The 22,466-nt window shown below is 34.1% G+C and overlaps 1 pseudogene across 1 annotated transcript; it reads right to left on the bottom strand.

The window, feature by feature from the left end:
- Window positions 1-1,216: 1,216 nt before the first annotated feature.
- On the bottom strand, window positions 1,217-2,217 carry LOC311601138 (elongation factor 1-alpha 1-like; annotated as a pseudogene). The gene has a single exon. The product of its transcript is annotated as an elongation factor 1-alpha 1-like (transcript).
- Between the last annotated feature and the right edge of the window lie 20,249 nt (window positions 2,218-22,466).

Here is a 22,466-nt window from a genome sequence, read left to right as displayed (position 1 = left end):
ACTGGCTGTAGATTCTTATCCCATAACCCTGATTTCACTAGAACTGAGTAGTTAGCTAGGTTTCTAGCACAAGGCATAGTTTTCCTTGTGTTGGGTTAGAGAGATATTGGTTATTACCAAGGTTAGAGTCCTGCTATTCACCTCTAGGGTATTAGGCTGGGTAGGATTCTTCATTGTCTTCCACCTTTGGAAGCTTGTATGCCACCTCCTGGCATCATGAAAGCTAGTCCTTAGGAGGAGGACACAGAGGAACTGCTGGGAAACACAAACTTCTGTGCGCTGTTGATGGGATTACAAATTGGTGCAGCCACTATGGAATCAGTGGAAAGAATTCTCAAAAATTTAACAAATCAACCATATGACCTAGTTCTATCACTCCAGGTCATATGCCCAAGACTTGACATCTTACTCCATAGATGCTTGCTGAGCCATGTTCATTGTTTCTCTATTCACAATAGGTGGGAAATGGAAAGGACTTTAAGTGCCCGACAATCAACAAATGGATAATGAAAATATTGTACATATACATTAAGGAACATTATTCAGCTGTAATGAAACAAGGAAATCATGCAATTTGCAGGTAAATTGATGGAACTAGAAAAGACCATATTAAATGTGGTAACCTAGACCCAGAAACACACTGCATGATTTCTCTCTCTCCCTCCCTCTCTCTCTCTCTCTCTCTCTCTCTCTCTCTCTCTCTCTCTCTCTCTCTCTCTTTCTGTCTCTTCTCATTAAATATGTTTTAATGGGTCTCAAAATTCAAAATTCTGTGACATATTTTTGGCCAAATTGTTTCCATTATAAATACTGATTCTGAAAACTAATAAAACTGCCCCACACCACAGAAAAAAAAAATGGTCCACAAAAACATTCTTCTTTCCTTCTGAAGGATTTACAATGCATTGTTATCACTAACTAATATTCTACTATTAAACCTAAAATGGCAATTGAGACAAACATTTCTGATGCCTTTTTTCTACCATTAATTAAGACTGGGGTGATAGGTATTACATAAAATCATTTAGTTTTCTGGGCAGAATTGGCTATTTTGCCAGCTCCAGAAGCCTTCTTGTCCACAGCTCTAATGACACGACAGCAATTGTCTGCTCCATGTCATGAACAGCAAAACGTCCTACTGGAAGATAGTCAGAGAAGCTCTCAACACACATGGGATTGCCAGGGCCCATATCAACAATGGCTGCATCACCAGACATCAAGAATTTAGGGCCATCTTCCAGCTTCTTGTCAGAATGACAAACCACATTTTTTTAAGTTCAGCAATCTTGTCCCCAGGAAGAGCTTCACTCAGTGCTTCATGGTGCACTTCAACAGACTTGATTTCTGTTGTGACATTGACTGGAGCAAAGGTAACCACCATGCCACGTATGAGAATACTAGCCTCTACTCAGTCCACAGGGACAGTACCAATACCACCAAATTTATAGACATCTAGGAGGGGCAGTTGCTGGAGTTTGTCAGACAGATGAGTTGGTGACAGGGTACAATTCACAGCTTACAGCAATATGGTGTCATAGACACTACCATTATTGCCAGTGACTTTCTATCCCTTGAACCAAGGCATATTAGCACTTGGCTCCAATATGTTGTCACCATTCCAACCAGAAATTGGCACAAATGCTACTCTGACAGCTTTGTAGCCAATTTTCTTAATGTTGGCACTGACTTCCTTAATGATTTCCTTGTATTTCTTCTGGCTGTAGGGTGGCTCAGTGGAATCCATTTTGTTGACACCAACAATCAGCTGTTTCATACCCAGGATGTAAGACAGAAGGGCATGCTCATGGGTCTGCCCAGTCTTGGAGATACCAGCTTCAAATTCACCAACACCAGCAGCAACAATTAGGATAGCACAGTCAGCCTGAGATATGCATGTAATCATGTTTTTTATGAATTTGTGTCCTGGCACATCAATGATATTCACATAGTATTTGTTTGTCTCAAGTTTCCACAGGGAAATGTCAATAGTGGTAACACGCTCACGCTCAGCTTTCAGTTTGTCTGAGACCCAGGTATACTTGAAGGATCCTTTTCCCACCTCTGCAGCCTCCTTTTCAAACTTTTGAGGGTTCTCTCGTTGATTCTACCATATTTGTAGATCAGGTAGCCACCAGCAACTGGTTGTGTTGGACTTGCTGTAATTGAATCTATGTGTCCAATGATGACGATGTTGACCTGAGCCTTTTCCTTTCCCATTTTGGCTTTGAACTGGTGGTCGTTTTCATAACACCTGTGTTCTGATGGCAAACTCGTTGCGAAAAAGGCATGATTTCTCTTACTGGAGGCTCCTACATTCACATCTTCTGATGTAAGCATTTAGTTTGTGGTGACAACAGAGATCAGGAAAGTAAACACTAACATTGCCAGGATAGAGGAATTAGGGAAAGGGACCAGCAGGGTATTAGTAATCTAAATAGGTAAATGGGAAAGGTGTGGGCTCTTTAGGGAGAAAGAGGGAGATAAATACAAAATATGCTAGGAGAAGGATAAAAGGGAATGTAAGATTACAAGTGACAGGACAGGGAAAATATGAAAATGGGGGCTCTTTAGAGAAGTGAGGGGAAGATAATCACAGGAGAAAGAGGAAGGTGGGAAAAATAACAATAAGGATTTCTGAGAAAAATGCAAGGAAACATGCTATTAACTATATACCTCTAAAGACCTATAATGCACATAACTCTGTATATAAATATGCATCTATAGTTTTTTAGAGAATTTTTATTAATTTATTCTTGTTACATCTCAATGGTTATCTGATCCCTTGTATCCTCCCATTCTTCCCTCCCTCCCATTTTCCTCTTATTCCCCTCCCCTATGACTGTTCAGAGGAAGGATAGCAGGCTACCAAGAAGAGACTTGATACCCTATGAGCATATACAGGGGGAGGAAATACCCCCCCCCAGGAACAGGCATCTATAGTTTTTTTTATTAACCAAAGAACATACTTTTTTTAGCTCCTGAGCTCTAGTTATACTTCTCCTGTACAGTTTTGGTTCCACAGTAGTCTCCCAGTCTGGCGGGCAGCAATGAGACCCACTTTATGCCCAGCAGAGGCATTTCTTCAGAGAGTGGAGCATTTGCCAATGTGCTGGTGGTTACCACCTCCAAAGGGATGTTCCACAGGATTCATGGCTTTATTAATGCCATCTATAGTTTTAATAAACATTTCTCAGCTGGGATGATGGTTTTCTCTCCAAGAGTTAAAGAATGCCTAACAAATATCAAATATGAGATGCCATTTTTTGAGTTGTTGGCTAGGGCTGTCCAACAGACTCTTAAAACATACTGCCTTTAGCTCTTCTCCTCATTTACCCCTCAGAAGTTGAAAGGACATTTTTATTGCAGAAAATACCATGAACTTAAGAAACAAAGCTTAGATCTCCCTGAACTAGAATTGACTTGAATCTTTTGTATGTAAGCAGCCATTATATAAACATATAAGTCAAATATATGGGAACAAATTTCAACAAAACTTAAAAGTTTTGTGTAAATTAATATTATATCTAACTAACAGTAAAACAAACATTATCCTTGTGGTTTACACATTCCTAGTAACTGAGAATAAAAATCTGAGAATAAACACAAATCTTTGTAAAGTATATGGTTTACTAAGAAAATAAAATATTACTGAAATCAATTTAAATGGGTATATATGTGAAAATAGTAGAAAGTTTTATGAAGGAATGCTACATGATCCTGAAAACTTAAGAAAAGAATTTATTTCAATTATACGTAGTATAGTGGTACTAACCATAGTAGATTCTAATGTCTTATTTTCTAAATACTACCTTCTAAAGTTAGAGCGCTTATACTCACATGAAGAGTAGTATTGGCACAGAAGAATGAATGGGAATAAAATCTACAGAGTCTACAATCACAGATGCTAGAAGCTGAGAAAAGTACAGAAACTTTTAATCTTTTACTCTTATCAAGTGGAAAATTAGCATAAAGACAGCCCTGGCCTCTGAGAAAGTACATATATGTTCAAAGAAGTTGAGAATTTAAGTAAAAATTGTCTGGTGCATAAGTGATATAAATTGTTATAATAGAGAGCAATGAAAAACTGAAGCATATCTTTTATAAGTTGAAACAGAAGGTAGATTATGTTGCATGCATGCCAAATCATTTAGAAATCTAGTTACAAGACAATGTCACTTGATGGTAGCTTTCAGCAGATGGATACCAGCATATGTGCACTATTGAGCATGATTAATTGAATGACCTGGGATTAGGTTTCTCAGAATGAAAAAATTATAAAATAAACTACAGAGGGGGAAAAGAGATCTATGAAATTTCATGGCTTGCCAAACGGAATATTGTCAGTTTTTTTTAAAGTACCATTAGTTACACAAATCATACTTCAAGGATGCACAAGCTGTTATGGTTATTAGTAAGTACTTCAGTCAGTGTTTAAATTAACATTCCAGAAAATTTCAGATTTTACCCCTAAAGTGAAAAGGTATGCATATTTTGTTTCTCAAAAGCCATATATGTGTAAAGAATTCCATATCAAGGATCAAATAGAGACATGATTCTTTTATTCTCAGAGAAAAATAGCACCAAGCTCCAGAGTTTTCTTTACAATATTATGAAGAAAAACAATTACTTTTATTCCCAGCCAAAGTTTCAAAGTACTAGCATATGCTATTGTTTAATCATGTTAGTAGACAAGAGATTATATCAAGGAGATTTCATCTCCACATAAATATAAAAGTGAGAAGATAGTTTTTCACATATTCTTTACTTCACTTTAATTCAATAAATCAACAAATGAATTAAAAGCAAGTATATTTTATCATATTGTCAAGACCTAAATAAATTTTATTGTATAAGTAATGCTACTTATTCTTGGTTTTAGTTTGTAAACTTCTAGAAATTTGAAGGTATAGCATCAAAATATTGTGTGACAAGTTTTATTTATTTTTATTAAATAATTTTTACTTTTTACATATAATTTTGTTATTAGACATATATACAATAAACTACCTATGGCAAGAAGAACCATGACACAATCAGGATTTATATAAATGTTACATTCTTAATGTTTTGGCTATTTGTATTTGACAACCTTGAAGAAAACATCTTTCCTATCTTGGTGCATCTAAAATTCTATCTTGGTGCATCTAAAATTCTGAATGTAAATCAATCTCTATCACATCTTGTCATTATCAACTTAAAATATATCTCTAGACCTCTAAACATCATAAATTCTAAACAACTAAGCTTACTTATAAGACTAAACTATCTGGTCTTCAACCCCATCAGAGACTTGAGAAGGAATAAAAATTAATTACCTGAGTGAACTGGATGTGCCGATTAGCAGTTTCCAAAATGAAAAGATGAGACAATATGCTGCCTAAACAGACATCAAAAACTCTCTATAACATTGTAGCATCATCTTCAGCCTCCTGACCCAATATCTCTGCCAGACATATTTGTGAGGCAGCAACTATTGAGGACTTGCTTACTCTGTCTTGGCAGATTTTGGCCATTGACTCTACCTGCATCCAAGCTTGCCCATTTTTAATCAGAATTCTGTCTGTGGTAGAAATGAGGACGTTGTTTCCCAATGGCTTGTTTGTCATCTTTGAAGCCCTCTCTATAAGGAGGTTCTTTGATCCTCATCATCCTGTTTGAGGTGGGCTAGGTGTTGCCAGGAGTTAACCTGCCTCATTGTCAATCTTAAATTTACATCTTAAATGTGAATCTTAAAATAATAAAAACATTTTTAAATGACAACTGTGATCACTTCCCTCAGGAAGGGCTGCCTTGCCAGGCTACAGAAAAAATCGTTACAGTTAATATAGATGTGACTTTATAGGCTGAGGTCAGATGTTAGGGGAGGAGGCCTCCCCTTTCTGAGGACTACAGGAGGGAGGGAGAGGGAATAAATGAGGGAGAGATGATCTGAACAGGATGAGGGAAGGGGATACAATCAGAATGTGAAGAATTTAAGTTGCAGAACAAGTAGGTAACTTATATTGCTAATCCCACTATATAGAAATAGCTCTAACACTGGCTGAGACATGAAAGTCTAGGCATAGACAGTGCTTCTTGTTGGCTACAGAACCCCTATGAATTACTATTCGATGCCTTTCTTCGTATGGCATGAGTGAAGATTTACAAATGTCTTTTTTTTCTGTTCATACAAAGAGCAGAAAACCAGCCTTAACTGTTCTGTGCATCTCTCACACCTTTCACATTTATAATTTTAGGACTGTATAATGCTTCTGAGAAATTATATGTTTTCAGAACAAAAGAACTGGATGCTGACATTGGACCATACATGACAGGATTCATTACCCTCAGCATGCTGGACACTGACATCCTGCATCCTTCATGTTCCAGCACCAAGTGTTTGAGTTTCTGTTCCTCATCAGAACAAGACAGCTCCCAGAGCAGTTTTGCAGAAAGCTTCCAATCCCAATTGGTCCAGCATTAAAGACTGTCTCACACAGGACTCTAATTAAGGCTGGAATTTCTCAACATTTAGTAACTGGACCACAAACGCTATTCCTAGTTTGTTTAACCATTTCCCCAATTTTATTTGGGTCCCTACAAAGATATTACTCATCCCAAATCAGCCAGAAGAAACCTTAAGAGAACTAAATTTCCTTTAAGGGGGATTGGGTTGGTTTTTGGTTGCTTTCTTTGGCTGTAGAGGGTTATTTTCAATGGGAGTTGGTTACAAGTTATTATTGGTCTTATTTAGAGAAAATGTTATTTTTGCTTCTTTATACCATAAATATTTCAAAGAGTAGTTTAAATTTTATATTTCATAAATTAACACTGTAACTCAGTTTTCATGAATATTCACTATTAGTAATTGATGAACATGAACACAATGTATTATATATGTTCTTATGATCTTATCATGCAAAACACAATATTATTAGGAAACAGTCTGCATCAAAGGAGGCAAAATATACTTTTGTCAAAGCCAAATAAATGCAAATAGTAATATGCTTAGATAGAGTCCTTTTATTTCTGTGTATTTTTGGGACATTATATATGATTTAAAGTATACAAGATCATTATTAACAATAGTTCCAAATATTCAAGAATATAGTTAACCAAAGACAGATGTGGTATACCACAGCTATAACTTTAATAAATGTAAATGAAAAACAGAAAATCATACTCCATGAAAACACAAATATATATACAATTCCTTAATATTATAGAAAACTCTTTACCAAGTACCAATTGTAAGCTAAACACTGCATTAAAACACATTTGATAGTTACTTATCTTGGTGGTTTAATTTTGAACAGGAATTTTACAATTTTGCAACAAAACTCTTGCTTCTAAATGGATCTACTTGGCACAAATTCACATCATTTCATAAAAGGAAAAATGAGAAGTGAAAATCTAAATGACAAAATATTTTGCTATCTTTTTGTGTCTCTCTGTCTGTTCTGGTGTATATGTATGTGGATATGTATGATGAGTATATTTATGGTTAAGTACATGTGACTGTGAGGGTGTGAACACCCCTGCATATATGTGAAAGTTAGAGGGAAACTTTGGGTGTTTTTCTCTGTTGTACTCCACATTATTGTCTTAAGACAGGATCTCTCACTGAACTGGAAGCTCACATTTTTGCCTAGGTTGACTAGATAGCTAGTTGCAATGATCTGTCTGTCTTCTACACAATCTTGAAGTTAATGGCCTACAGAACCATGCCTGTATTTTAATGTGGGTACTAGGGTTTTGAATATAGTTAATAGTGCTCACTCAGCAATGCACTTAACTGAGATGTTTCCTCAGATTTTAGATCATTTTTATTGAGCATAGCATATATGCTAAAGAAAAATGTGCTTGTTTATACAATACTACATTGATAGACAAGGTATTTACTAATAGTGGTGATAACAACAACAACAACAAATCACTCAACAAACTCAAATCTTAATTTTTAAGAAGTCAATACAAGCAAATCAAGAAAAGTCTTATGTTATACCAACATGAGCCATTGTGTACACATTTGAGTGTCTGAATTTTATGAGGGATTTTCAATGAATACACATTAAAGGTAAACCCAAATCAAAGTTTATATAGTCACTGTATGTAGAGCAGTTTGGGATACAGAGCCTTTGAAAATGACAAGCTAGAATGATATTTATTCCTCTATAAAATACTGTCTCTGCTTTACAAATCAAGTCCCTGAATACTATAAATTATATATTATCTAATGCCTTTTCCAAAACTGTCATGTGGAACTTATAATCAACTTTATTCAATCCATATTTCTAACTATAGTAATTATTAAAAATGTTGTCTGATGAATAGGAAGTAAAGAATATAAACATCCCAATGGAATAGTTGAAGGTGAATAAGGCAATTATAAAGATAAAACAATTTTATCAACTCCATTTCAGTATCTGTTCTGGTATATCACATGGATGATTAACTTATGATTATGTAGGTACATATTTCAAAAAAAGAGATACTATTATATCACAATTAACAAGAGAATGTTATTGTAAAAAAAAACCATTAGTTCCATTCTCCTCATTGGCTATTTGGTATAAATGTATTGAACATGGTTAGAGTACCAATACTGTTTTCACATTGAAAAATATAATTTTTTGCTTATTTTATCAGAGGAAATATTTTTCTCCTTATACCATGACATGTTGTGCCTTGCTTTTCTCAATATAGTTTGTTGGCTATTGGGCCTTTTTAGATTACTTGGTTTTTCACACATGCCATTTTTAATATATCAAATTATAATTTGATGAAGAGAAATTAATGTCTTTTCTTGTCAGTTTCATGGCTTTAATGGTGCCTATATCCAGACCTTTTTTTCTGAGAAAGTTTTGTTATGATTGTTTTTTAAATGTTTTCTACAGCTTTAGGTCAAGATTCTTCTCTTTTTGTCTATGTACACTGTCCATGAATTTGATTTTTTCAAACCGTCCCTAAAATTTTGGAATCAATACTTACACTGCTATTTTATCTTTGTCCTCATGGCATTGTTCTAGTTCCTCTTCCTTGTCATAAAGCTTTGGAATTCTGTTCTCTTCTTGTTTATTTCTGTTGTTGAGAATTTCCATGGAGCTTTTTATTTAACTTATGCTTTGATTTTCTATTATTTGAAATAATTCTAAATATATTTGGATCATATTATTCATGTCCCACAAGTCTTTTCACATACTCCTTTCTTTGCTACCCACCAAACTTTAAGTGCTTTCTCAAAAAAGAAAACAACAACAACAAAAAACCTGATACAACAACAAAATCAAGAAAAAAAATACCCAAACAAAAGTCACAAAATCCACCAAAACCCCCACTGAATTGTCATAAAATAAAAGGCCACAAAAAAACTGTAAAGTCCATTATATGGTCAACTGAGGTTACTATGCCCAGTGCCACTCCATTGAAGAAAACTGATTTTCCCCCTCCCAGAGGGAATAAATTACAATAAATGACAGTTCCGTTGTTATCCTTTTCTCTAGTGGCTAAATTCATTCTCTCTCTCTCTCTCTCTCTCTCTCTCTCTCTCTCTCTCTCTCTCTCTCTCTCTCTCTCTCCTCTCCCTCTCTCGTTCCCTCTAAAAAATGTAACAAAATATAATGAGAGAAACTAAAAACATCAATATTGGACAGGACAAACCAACAGATGGAATAGAGACCAAGAGAAGTCACAGAGTCAGAGATCCACTCATGTGCATATTCAGGAATCCCACAAAAATATGCCCCACTCCAGGAGTGCAAAGCAGACCCTTCTTGGCTGACTAAGGACCTGAGATTAGATTATCCACAAACCTATGGTACATCAAGTAATCCTGATCTAAAAAAGAAAAGAAAAGAAAGAAAAAATTAAATGACAAAACAAAACTAAAAAAATGTAGTGATAAAAAGGAATCCTGCTAGTATTTTTCTATACTGGTAGATTGATGTCTTCCTCAGCCATCATCATTGAAGTCTTCTTCTGAGCAGATGGGAGCAAGAATAGATACCTACAGTAGACATTATAAAGAGAGTGAGAGACATTGGAACACTCGTCCCTAAAGGAGATTTCTTCCTCAAATATCTCCTCTCAAAGGTCAGGGAACTACTCTGAAGAGGAGGCAGAAAGAATGTAAGACCCAGAGGAGTGGAGGACACCAGGAGAACAAAGCCTTCACTTAACATAAACAAAGCTTATGTGAATTCAGAGCCCAGAGAAGCATGCACAGGGCTTGCACAGATGTGCCCCAGGTCCTCACTATATGGCTTGCAGTTTAGCATTTTTATGGGATTCCTGAGTGTGGAAATGAGTGGCTCTCTTATGCTCATTGATTGGTAGGATAAACATGGTAAAAATAGCCATCCTAACAAATAGAATCTGAATTCAATCCAGTCCCCTTCAAAATTCCAACACAGAGCTCTTTAAAGGATGATTGCCAGATTCATATAGAAAAGGATAGATAAAACATTTATAAATATAATGTAAAAATGTACCATAGGTATTGACATCCCTGATTTCAAGGTGTATCACAAGGCATAGTAGTAAATATGCCATGGTATTGGCACAACTGAAGTACTAGACCTAAATCTACACAGTTATAGATACATTATTTTTAGTGAAGAGTGCAGAAATATATACTAGAATAATAAAGGCAGTACCTTCAACAAATGATGCTGGTCAAACTGCATGAGAAGAATCCAAATATATTCATGCTTATCATATGGCAGAAAACTCTACTCCAGATGGATCAAAGGCCTCTACATTAAATAAGATACTCTTAACTGATAAAAGAGAAAGTAGGGAATAGCCTTGAACTCCTTGGCATAGGAAAAGACTTTCAGAACAGAATACTGTCAGCAGAGGAGCATACGAGATCTTTCCATTTTCTTATGTCTTCTTAGATTTCTTTCTTCAAAGACTTGAAGTTTTATCATACCAAACTTTGAATTTTTTATTAGGCATACCCCAAGATATTTTATGTTATTTGAGGATATTGTAAAAAGTGTTATTTTCCTGATTTCTATCTTATACCATTTATTATGTTTATATAGGATGGTTATTGTTTAGGGGGAGTTACTTTTGTATATTCCTCCATTGCTATAAAATGTGTCAGTTGTAGGTATTTTCTCATGGAGAAAAAATATATGCCATGATATATATATAATCTGTAAATAAATAAAGATATTGTGAGTTAATCCTTTCCAATTCATATCTCCTTGATACTTTTTATTTGTCTTATTACTCTAGCTAAGACTTCATATACTATATTGAATGGCTATTGAGAGAGTGAATGACCTTCTCTAGTTTGTATTTTTAGTGAAATAGCTTTGAGTTTCTCTGTATTTTAGTTTATATTGGATACTGCCTTGCTGTACACTCTGTTATTATGTTGAGGTAGACCCATCGTATCCCTAATCTCTCCAGGACTTTTATCATCAAGGATTGTTAGATTTGTCAAAGGCCATTTCTACATCTAATTAGATTATCATGTTTCTCTTTTCCTTTCAGTTTCTTCGTATTTTGGATTACACAGTTGGCATATTTATGTATCTATTTTATTTGAGTTCATATATCTCTACCCCCCTACCAACCCTTATTCCTGCCAACTCCAAAATACTAGGTGTGCTAGAAGTAAGGTTAGAGGAAAGAGGGCATAGGTCTCTTTATAATACTTCCTGTTGATTAGAGTTTTCAGGTTCCTTGGAACAAGTCCAATCTTCATAGTCAGGATAAGCTCAACTTCTTCTTCTTGTCAAACTACAACAGCGACCAGGAGCATAAGGGAGAAGCAGGTACCTTCTTTTTCTTTGGAAATTCCATTCCCTCTGTCTACTCTGGCTTTCATTCCCTCTCCAGAGTCCCTAAAATTTAAACTATCTGTAGCCGGCAATGATTATGACCCTGCTCCTGAATGGCATAATCATAGTTAATGGCTGTGGAGAAACTGAAGCAGCCCCATATGCCACACCTGGGATTAAAACAAAAATATATTCATATAACATAACTGGGTTTTTAAAGAAACCATAACTTTCCCTACATTACACTTACTGATTTACATATGCAGAACCATTCTTGTATTACTGGCTATGGTAGGGGCCTCTTTTTCCTTTCTGCCTCCATTCCCTGGGACTCTTCAAATTCTTACAGCAGGCAGTCTTTCCCTATCAAACCATTTCTTTGTGTCTGCCACTAACATCCAGAGGCACTCTATACCTAAAACTCCACTTAATAGTTGATAGTTTTGATGGGATGCTGAATTCAGTTTGAAAGCAATTATTGTGTATTTTTGTATCGAAATTCATAAGGGAAATTGATCTGTAACTTTCTTTTTTCCTTTGGGCTTTCTATGGTTTGGGTATCACAGTAACTATGATATCCTAAAATGATTTTGGCAAAGTTTCTTCTGCTTCCACTTCATGAAATAATTTGAGGAGTATAGATATTAACTGTGCTTTGAATATCTGATAGAATTCTTTGCAAAAACCATCTGGCCCTAGGCTTTTGGGGGCAGGGCACCTTTAATCATTGCTTCTATTTCACTATTTTAGTGTCTACTGTGCTTATCTGATCTTGATTTAACCTTGCTAGGTGATATTTATCAAGAAGGTTATCCATTTTATTTTAGTTTTCAAATATGATAAAGTACGGTTTCTTAAAGTGTGTGTTTATGACTATCTGTATCTTCTTCCTGTCTGTTTTTGTGTTTCCTTTTTAGTTTCTAATTTTGTAAATTGGATAATCTATGTCTTTTAATTACTTAAAATAGGACTGAAAATCTTAGATATACATTGAAAACTAGAATTTCGGAGCAGCAGAAAAAGGAATATATCAAAAAATATGATAGACTTCCTTGGAAATTGTCTATGCATACTGATAATATAAATAAATATGAATTCATGGAATTATGATATAATATTTTCCATCAATATTTGTCTTCACAGTATGAAGGAATGTTATTCTAGCAATAATTTAATTATGTAAAAAGTCAAGCATTTGTTGTAACATAATGCTGAAAGTGGTATATTAATCAGATTTTTAATCAAAAATTTTACATATATATTTATATTATTACACATATATACAATAAACAACCTATAGCAATAAGAACCATGACACAATCAAAAATAGATACTAATGAATAGATAGACTATTACTGAACATATAAACAGTTCACAATAAACCTAAAAGTAAAAATCTGCCTTTCTCTGTGCAAAACTGATTCATGTTCTTGTATGTCCACCTTTTCATTCCTTTTTCATATAGCTATCTTGAGGCTCCCACCTTAGCACCCTCACTGTTTGATAAAGTGTAGATATTATTATTTTCACATATACCAGATGAATCAGATATTTACAAGGGTACATAAAATGAAAAAACAAATCAAGAATTATACTGAGATGAATAATATGGAGTTTTATCCACAGTAAAAGCTTATACACCAGATGGTGAAGAAAAGAGTTCTTAATCCACCTTTTCTAACATATTTTCCAGGCATTATATAAACCTTTCAAACCAAGCTGACTAAATATTATACTCACTACTGTACAAGATGGTACATTTCAAACTTCAACTCTTTCTGGATTAATCTTCAAAAGTCCCTTATTTGGACTCTATTATCCACTAATCTTTCTAAGCTTTACACGTGCATGTGAATAGATTTTAACTTATATTTTAATGCTCTAGTGGTAATGAAATAAAACATTAACAAGGGATAATTTAACATACTTTACTTAAATATTCCCTTTTATAAATGATAAAGAGTAATTGAAAAATGAAAGATTTGAAAAACTTCACTAAATTCATAGTATGTTTGTAATGTGAAGAGGCTACAATGTCAATACTATAGTGAATAGATTAGTCATCACTGATGAAAATCAGAGAACACATTATCTGTGGATCCTTATAATAAATATCCCATATATTCCATACTTCATGCCACATCTAGAATTAGTTTCAAGTTTCCATATAAAAGCCATAATATGGCACATAATCTCTATATCTTGGTATGTTAATATAATGTGAGTTTGTTTCTTATACAATTCCCTTAATTACCTAAACACTTCTTTCAAGCACTTGACTTACCTCAAGGGAGTCCATAGTGCTGGGCCATGCAAACTATAATGTTTCAGAGTTACATACTTAATATACATAACTAAACATACATAAACAAACATCCTTCCTTGAAGAATCATGAAAAAAAGATTAGTATGGTATAGTATAATATAGTGACTTATTTAACTTCATTAATGCAAGACTAAGGGATATAGTCTTTAGTCACATTTATTGAAACAAAGCAAAGTATATCTTCTTGCTTAAATTTAAATGGGAAAGGATCTATAATTGTAAGGGTATTTTTTATTTCCCAGATGTAATTTTTGTCTCAGATACTTACTGTTGAATAAGTTCACCTTCTCTAGTTCTTTCTGATCTCTGACAATCTGTTCTAATTTTATGGCTCCTTTTCATTCAGTAGATCATTCGGTCTTCACCTGAGTCTAGTTTGTTCTCTATGCAACATGTCTCTGTAAAATTGTCCTGGTAAAACTGCCTTCTCTCAATGAACTGAACTGCCACAAACTCAACTCCACTGCACTGCCTGTCAAATGACTAACTCCCAACTGACTACCTTCTGAACTGTCTGACAACGGACTCTCTTCACTGCTCTCTTGAGTCTCTTCTCTTTCCTGTCTGTTCTCCTGAGAGTTAAGTATATCCTATTCTGGCAGATCTTTCTCCGATTTATCACTTAGTCTGACCTTCAATTACACATTACTTTCAAACATGCCTACTTGTTGGTGTAATATTATTATGCATTGTATAGTTTATGGTTGTACTATTCAAATGCTGATTTCTATATTCCACTATCTGATTTCAATACAACATGGCTTTGTTATATTTGTTCTAAGTATTTCCTGTCTGAAGTTTGGGCAAACATGCTCACCATTTGTCCTCTACCTTGCCAAAAAAACACTGACTTGCCAATCCTGAGTGATATAGTGAATAAGCTGGGCTATGAGGGTCCAGAAAGAGTAGGAAAAAGAGAGAAGTAGGGATTTAGCTATGAGGAAAAGTCCATGAGGCATCAGACAAGAACTGGACTCAAGTGATGATTAAAAATGCAAGTGTTATGGGAATTTTGGCTGGGAGGAAGCTAGACTAGGTTGGAGGTTTAGGATGGAGTAATACTTGCATAGTATTGTGCTTAATGCTAATTAACTAAATCATAGCCTTTCTGTGTTGTTATTTGGGTAAGTAGGTGGCTAAAGATAAGGTGCTACCATACTAATTTTACATTAATATTCATATACTAATCATTTTACAGATGCTTTTTTAAAAGGAAACTAACCTAATGTACATTGTGTGGCAATAGAGGTGTATACTGAAATTGTGTCTGTATTCCAGCCAAATCACAAAGACCAAGAATGTCTTTGGATAAGTTCAAGATATGTTGCTGGATTAAAATTCTTCTACATATAGAACTTCTTTGTAACTGGATGGATAAAACAAATGTTAATGATTCTGTGTGAAGCTTCTTAGACTACCTTGAGTACTGACTTATGAAATATGAAAATTACTACATAAAATGATCCTTTCACTGGAACAAGTGTACAAGTGCAAATCTATACATTTGGCCCATGTGGAACTTACACATTCAATTCAGTAAGAGTGTCTGATATCAATCCTAAAGCTAATAGATTTCTGAGAATCTCACCAATTTCAGTCAGAGTTATGAAAACTTATATAATTCAGGGGCTGTCAAGGAATTAGCTCTTCTGGTGAAGTGAATAAAATGTACATCCATCATAGTGCTTTGTTTAGTCTTCACATCTATTTTAGTCTTTATGATGAATGAAGATTTTTTACTAGGAATGCTCTAGTAGAAAATTATATACATATTCATGATAAATAAATTATCATGCATTATCTCAGATTTGCAAATTAAAAATCTGGATCTTAGAGAATTTAAATAATCAGACAATTTATACAATTTAGCATATGTAATAAATGGAAAAGGTATAATTTTACACATATCCTATATGACTCTATCCAAACACCAAAATTAATCACTGAATGAAAAATCAGATACATTTCTTGAGGAATGGAGTGTCAGATATCACATGGAGAGCTTTTATTCCATAGTCTCCCAGGGAAGCAAATTTTGAATTAGATATTAAGGCTGTGTGGGAAGAAGAGAATCCTATGTATTGTATAAATTCCTCTTTCTTTACAGATCCAGAGAAAGGCATTAAGATTTTCTGTAATTAGCAGAATGTGAATAGAGAAAATAGTGCTTGTATACTGGAAAAATATGTAAATAATCAGTGCATGCTCTATTCTATTGTTCTCATATCATATAGTGCCCAAGACTATTCAAGCCAGAAGCTGACATAATAGAGTGGATTCTAGAATGTGCATGGTAGTACTGCACAGTACAGCCACACCTCTAGTTAGCTGCAGGATAAATTATCTTAATTGATGCAGAGACCTAAACTTTTAGTGCTGATTTTGAACTTGGCAGAACACTACAGCATTCTCAACTTCACTTTGATAACAATAAAATGAGGTTAATAATATCAGCCACACACAGTTAATATAAAATAATATACTATTTAAAACAAAGGTGTCTTGTAGAACATAAACCCATCCTAATCTATAATTTAAATTATATACTGTCTCTGTAGTGGGTTGAACAGGAATAATCCTCATAGACTCAGTTTTTGAATGCTTGTGCCATAAAGAATGGCACTATTAGGGTATGTGGCCTTATTAGAGTAGGTATGGCCTTTTTGGAGAAAATGTGTTACTGTAGGCGAAGGCTTTGAGGTCTCATATTTCCAATCTATGTCCAGTGTGGCTCATAGTCTCCTTTTGTGGCTTTGGATCAGGAAGTAGAACTTTCAGCTCCTTCAGCATCATGTCTGTTTGCATGCTACCATGTTTCCCATCAACCTGTTAGTTGATTAAGCCTTGGAAACTCTAAACCAGCACAAGTTAAACTTTTGCTTATAAAAGAGATGGCTCATGCTGTCTTTTCACAGAAATAGAAACCATAACTAAAAAATTCCAAACAATTACCTGTTAATTCATGTACTGTTAGTATCAGGTTTTGATTTTATAATGCATACTTATGAGTATGGTATATTGTTTATATAGTTGAAAGTTATTGGCACATTCTATTTTTATAAAAATTTAATCCTTTGGCAGTAAATGTATATATTCAATGCATAAGCGTACAATTTTGTTTAAATATATTTGCAGTGTTTTTGCCAATATCCTATTGCCTATCACAAGAACATACTTAATTTTCTGATTTAAAATATATAGAAACAATTTCTATCATATTAGCATGTACAATTAATGGTTGAAATGCTTATAAAATAACTTTCATTATGCAATGAGCTATAGTCACTATAATAGAAATTCCATAAGAATTGTATGATATAAAATTATCATTAAAAAGTTTTAGCAGACTAATTCTTTACTCTTTATTTTTGAATTGATATTTCTTATCAATTCACATATTATATAAATATATTTTTCTTAAAACATTTTTGATGGAATTTTTATTCCATTTTTCTACATAAATAAGACATGAACAGTGTGAAAGTGTGATTTGGTTATCCATTTTATTTATTTGTTTTTTATAGATTCTTTTTAAAAAAGATCTGAGGACACCAGATCTCCTTGTAGATGGTTGTGAGCCACCATGTATTTGCTGAGAATTGAACTCAGGATTTTTGGAAGACCAGCCATTGCTCTTATCCTCTTAGCCATCTCTCCAGCCCTTCATTTTATGTATAAGTTAAGACATTATTTACCAATTTCTACATAATGTTTCTGAAAACTACAAATATTGAGGGAAGATTTAGCTATATCTATTTCATTGTCACATAAATGATACTGTAGGTAGTAAAATATATTTTAATTGCTATGAAATAAAAAATATAATTATCAAAACATAGAGGAGCTTACCAGTGGAGCTACAGTAATTTAAGATTTATTTACATTTTCATTAGGATCTGCATAGTTTTATAAATTTGCATACAATAATACATGTAATCCAACATAATTGATTTAAATTCTGCTATACTGCTTAAGCTCTGAAATATATCATATACATTTCACTAAATCATGTATTATGTCTGTGATAGTACTGGGTATTATTTTTGGACAAAAAAAATAAAGGAAATTCAGTATTTCCACTAAGCATAAATCCTGTCAGCAGGTTCACTACACTCTAGGACAAAGCAGTGGATGGTGTTCTTGAGAATTTCTTATTATATTTAACAATTATAACAGTAATTGTTGTTTTCTGTAGCTTTCACAATACCCTAAACAAACATAGGTTTGCTTATACACTCAATTATTTAAATAATTGGAATTTAAAAGAAAACTCTATAAATAGGCACAATAACCTCAAGTTTAGAGAAAGTTTATACTGTTACAAAAATATTCTATTATATTACATTCAACTTTCTTTATACTTATCTTTTGACCTAAAATTGCATATTCTCCAGATGGTAATAATGACTCAGATTTGTTTCATCATAATGAAATCATTTTAATAAGATGAAATATCTCATTAATCCAATAAAATCTATCCAAAAGTCAAATACTACAATTGTTTTACTATTTTTTAAACATTTCATTAATTCTTTGAAAATTTCTTACAATGTATTTTGAAGATATTCGCCATCTTATTTCTTCCCATTACTTCTCTACCCTCTCATACATGAAAAAATTATCAAATATATTAGGGTTCTAGGTCAATCACCAAATTTAAATGAGTATTGGAGTATTTTAAATAGGACAAACATTAAGCCATCATGTATCCATTAAGATCACAAAGCTATAAGAAGTGATGAGTAATGAAAGTGTAAAATTCCTGTTCCTAGAAGTAGAGTTACTACTTACAGAAACCAGAAAGATAAAGCTTCCAGTGTGAGACTGCAAAGAAAGACTTAGTAGTGAATCTATCTGAATATGTTAAGGAAGAAAAGTTAAGAGTATAAGAATGATATATTGGAATGTCTATAATTACTATAATGGGCATTTGTCACCCATCTGTCAAAACTTATATTCAAGAATTAGAGTGAACCCAGTGGAGGTAAGTTGGGTGCTAAACAATATCCGATTGTCCTCTGCCACAAGCAGGCCTCCTAGGCCATCAGAGCAGATCTCTGTTTTGAGATCTTTCTGCCTGCTCCATAGCTATGTGGCTGATCTGGATTAGAAAGACTGCACCTAATAGATACAGTGAAACCAGAGGGTCTGAGTTGGGCACTGGAACAATGTCCCATTGTCCTCTGATTCAAGGAGGCCTACAAGGCCACCAGATTGCCTCTCTGCTTGGAGATCTTTCTGCCTGCTCCCCAGCTACCTGGCCTACCTGGGTTACAAACTATGAGTCAAAAGAGATGGTGAACTCAGTAGAGGTGAGTAAGGCATGGGACCAAAGCCCCATTGTCTATACCTATCCCTAAACTCTCTGACCATCAGAAACCACCAAATCTGCTAACACCAGAGACATCATAATGGAAAAAGGTCAGAATAAGAACAGAATCAACAATTCCCAGAGACATTTGACATCACCAGAAACCAGCAGTCCTACCAAAGCAAGCCCTGGAGATACTATCACACCCAACACAAAAGAGAAAGATTTCAAATCTGAGATTATTAAAATGATAGAGGCCTTAAAGGTGGAAAATAAATCCCTCAAACTGGACCAGGAATATGCAAGCAAAGAGGTAAAAAAAATTAAATTGCTTCAAGAAATTAGTGAAAGACAGGAATCTACAATGAAACAGAAGAAGGAAATGAATAAAAGGGTTTAAAAACGTAAAAATAGAGATAGAAGCAATGAAGAAAATACAATCTGAGACATCCGGGAAATAGAAAACCTAGGGAAGAAGACAGGGACTACAGATACAAGCATCACCAACAGAATACAAGAGTTGGAAGATAGAATCTCAGGGGTAGATGATATAAATGAAGAAAATGTTAAATCAGTCAAAGACAATGAACATCCAAGAAATCAGGGACAATATGAAAAGACCAAATCTAAGAAAAATAGGAACAGAATAAAAATAAGCCTCCCAGCTCTAAGGCCCAGAACATATTTTCAATAAAATCATAGAATAAAACTTCTCCAGCCTAAATAAAGAAATGCCCATAAGCATACAAGAAGTCTGCAGAACATCGAATAGATTGGCCAGAAAAGAAAATCTTCCTGCAGCATAACAATCAAAATACTAAATGTACAGAACAAATAAAAATATTAAAATTGCAAGAGAAAAAGGTCAAGTCACATATAAAGGAAAACCTATCAGAATTATACCTGACTTTTCAACAAAGACTATGAAAGCCAGAAGGGTCTGGACGAATGTCATGCAGATACTAACATACCACAGAAGTCAATCCAGACTACTATAACCAGCAAAACTTTCAGTCACCATAGATGGATAAAACAAGATGTTCCACAACAAAACCAAGTGTAAACAGTACCTAACCACAAATCCAGCCATAAAAAAAGATATTATAAGGAAAACTCCAACCCAAGAATGCCAACTACACCCAGGAAAACAAAGGAAATTGATAACACTACATTCACAAAACTGAAATAAAGGAAACACATACACACACACGCACACGTACACGCACATGCACATGCACACCACCACCAACAACAACAACAACATAAAAAGGGAACCAATAATCACTGGTAATATCTCTGAATATCAAAGACCTCAACTACCCCAAAAAAGATACAGGTTAAAAGAATGGATATGAAAACATCACTCTGCTCCATACAAGAAATGCACCTCAGCAAACAAGATAGACATGACGTGAGTGTAAAGGGATGGAAAAAGGTATTCCAAACCGATGGACCCAAGAAGCAATCTGCAGTAGCCATTCTAGTACCAAATAAAATTCTTTCAACCAAAACTAATCAATAGAGATGGTGAAGGAAACTTCATATTCATCAAAGGAAAAATTCACCAAAATGACATCTCAATCCTGAACATCTATGCCCCAAATACAAGAGCACCCACATTCATGAAAGAAGCATTGCTAAAGCTTAAATCATGCATAGACCCCCACATTAATAATGGGAGATTTCAACACCCCACTCTCACAAATATACAGATCATAAAGACAGAAACTAAGTGGAGAAATAATGAAACTAATAGAGATCCCATACTACCAACTTAACAGCACACCTGAAAGCTATAGAACAAAAAAAAGAAGACATACTCTTGAGGAGTACACAGCTTGATGTAATCAAACACAGGGCTGAAATCAATTATTAGAAACAAAGAGAACAATTCACAGAATCAAGGAAACCAAGAGCTGGTTCTTTGAGAAAATCTAAAAGATAGACAAGCCCCTAGCCAAACTAACTAAAAGGCAGAGGGAGAGTATTCAAGTCACAAAATCAGAAATGAAAAGAGAGATAACAGCACATACCAAGGAAATCCATAGAATCATTAGGTCTTGGTTCAAAAGCCTATATCCCACAAAATTTAAATATCTAACTGAAATGGACAATTTTCTTGATAGCTACCAATTACCAAAATTAATCAAGATAAGGTTAAAAAAAACTAAGCAGTCCTATATCTCCTAAGGATATAGAAGCAGTTATCAAAACTCTCCCAACCAAAATAAGCCCAGGGCCTGATGGACTCAACACAGAATTCTATTGTACTTTCAAAAAATACCAATGATCTTCAAATTCCATAACAGTATAGAAACCAAAGCAACATTACCAAACTCATTCTTTGAGGCCACAGTCACCTTGAAACATAAACCACACAAACTCTCAAAGAGATAAGAGAATTTCAGACCAATTTCTCTTATGTACATTGATATAAAAATATTCATTAAAGTACAAGCAAATTGAATCCCAGAACATATCAAAAGTTTTATCTACCATGACCAAGTACACCTCATCCCAGGTATGTAGAAGTGGTTTAATATATGGATATCCATCAATATATTCCATCATATAAACAAACTGAAAGAAAAAACAGTACATCACCTCCTTAGATGCCCAAAAAACATTTGTCAAAATCCAACACCCATTCATGTTAACAAGTCTCTAAAGATTTAAAGAAATTGAAGAAGATATCAGAAGAATGTAAGATCTCCCATGCTCATGGGTTGGTAAAATTAACATACTAAAAATAGCCATCTTACCAAAAGAAAATTACAGATTCAATGACATTGCAAATAAAAATATCAGCACAAATCTTTCCAGAACTTACAAAACAATTTTCAACTGCCTATGTATAAACAAAAAAATCCAGAATACATAAAACAATATTAATAAATCCTGAATGTGGCTCCATCATTGTCTTCAAGCTGTACTACAGAACAATAGTAATAAAAATTGCATGGTATTGGCATAGAAACAGAGAGTTTGATTAATGGAATCAAATCAAAGACCCAGAAATAAACCCCCAAACCTAAGGACACTTGATTTTTTACAA

The sequence above is a fragment of the Acomys minous genome (assembly GCF_964271855.1).
Source record: "Acomys minous genome assembly, chromosome: 7".
In the NCBI taxonomy this organism is placed as follows: Eukaryota; Metazoa; Chordata; class Mammalia; order Rodentia; family Muridae; genus Acomys; species Acomys minous.
The sequence above is the reverse complement of the archived record's forward strand: the minus strand, read 5'-3'. Positions and strand labels throughout refer to the sequence as shown.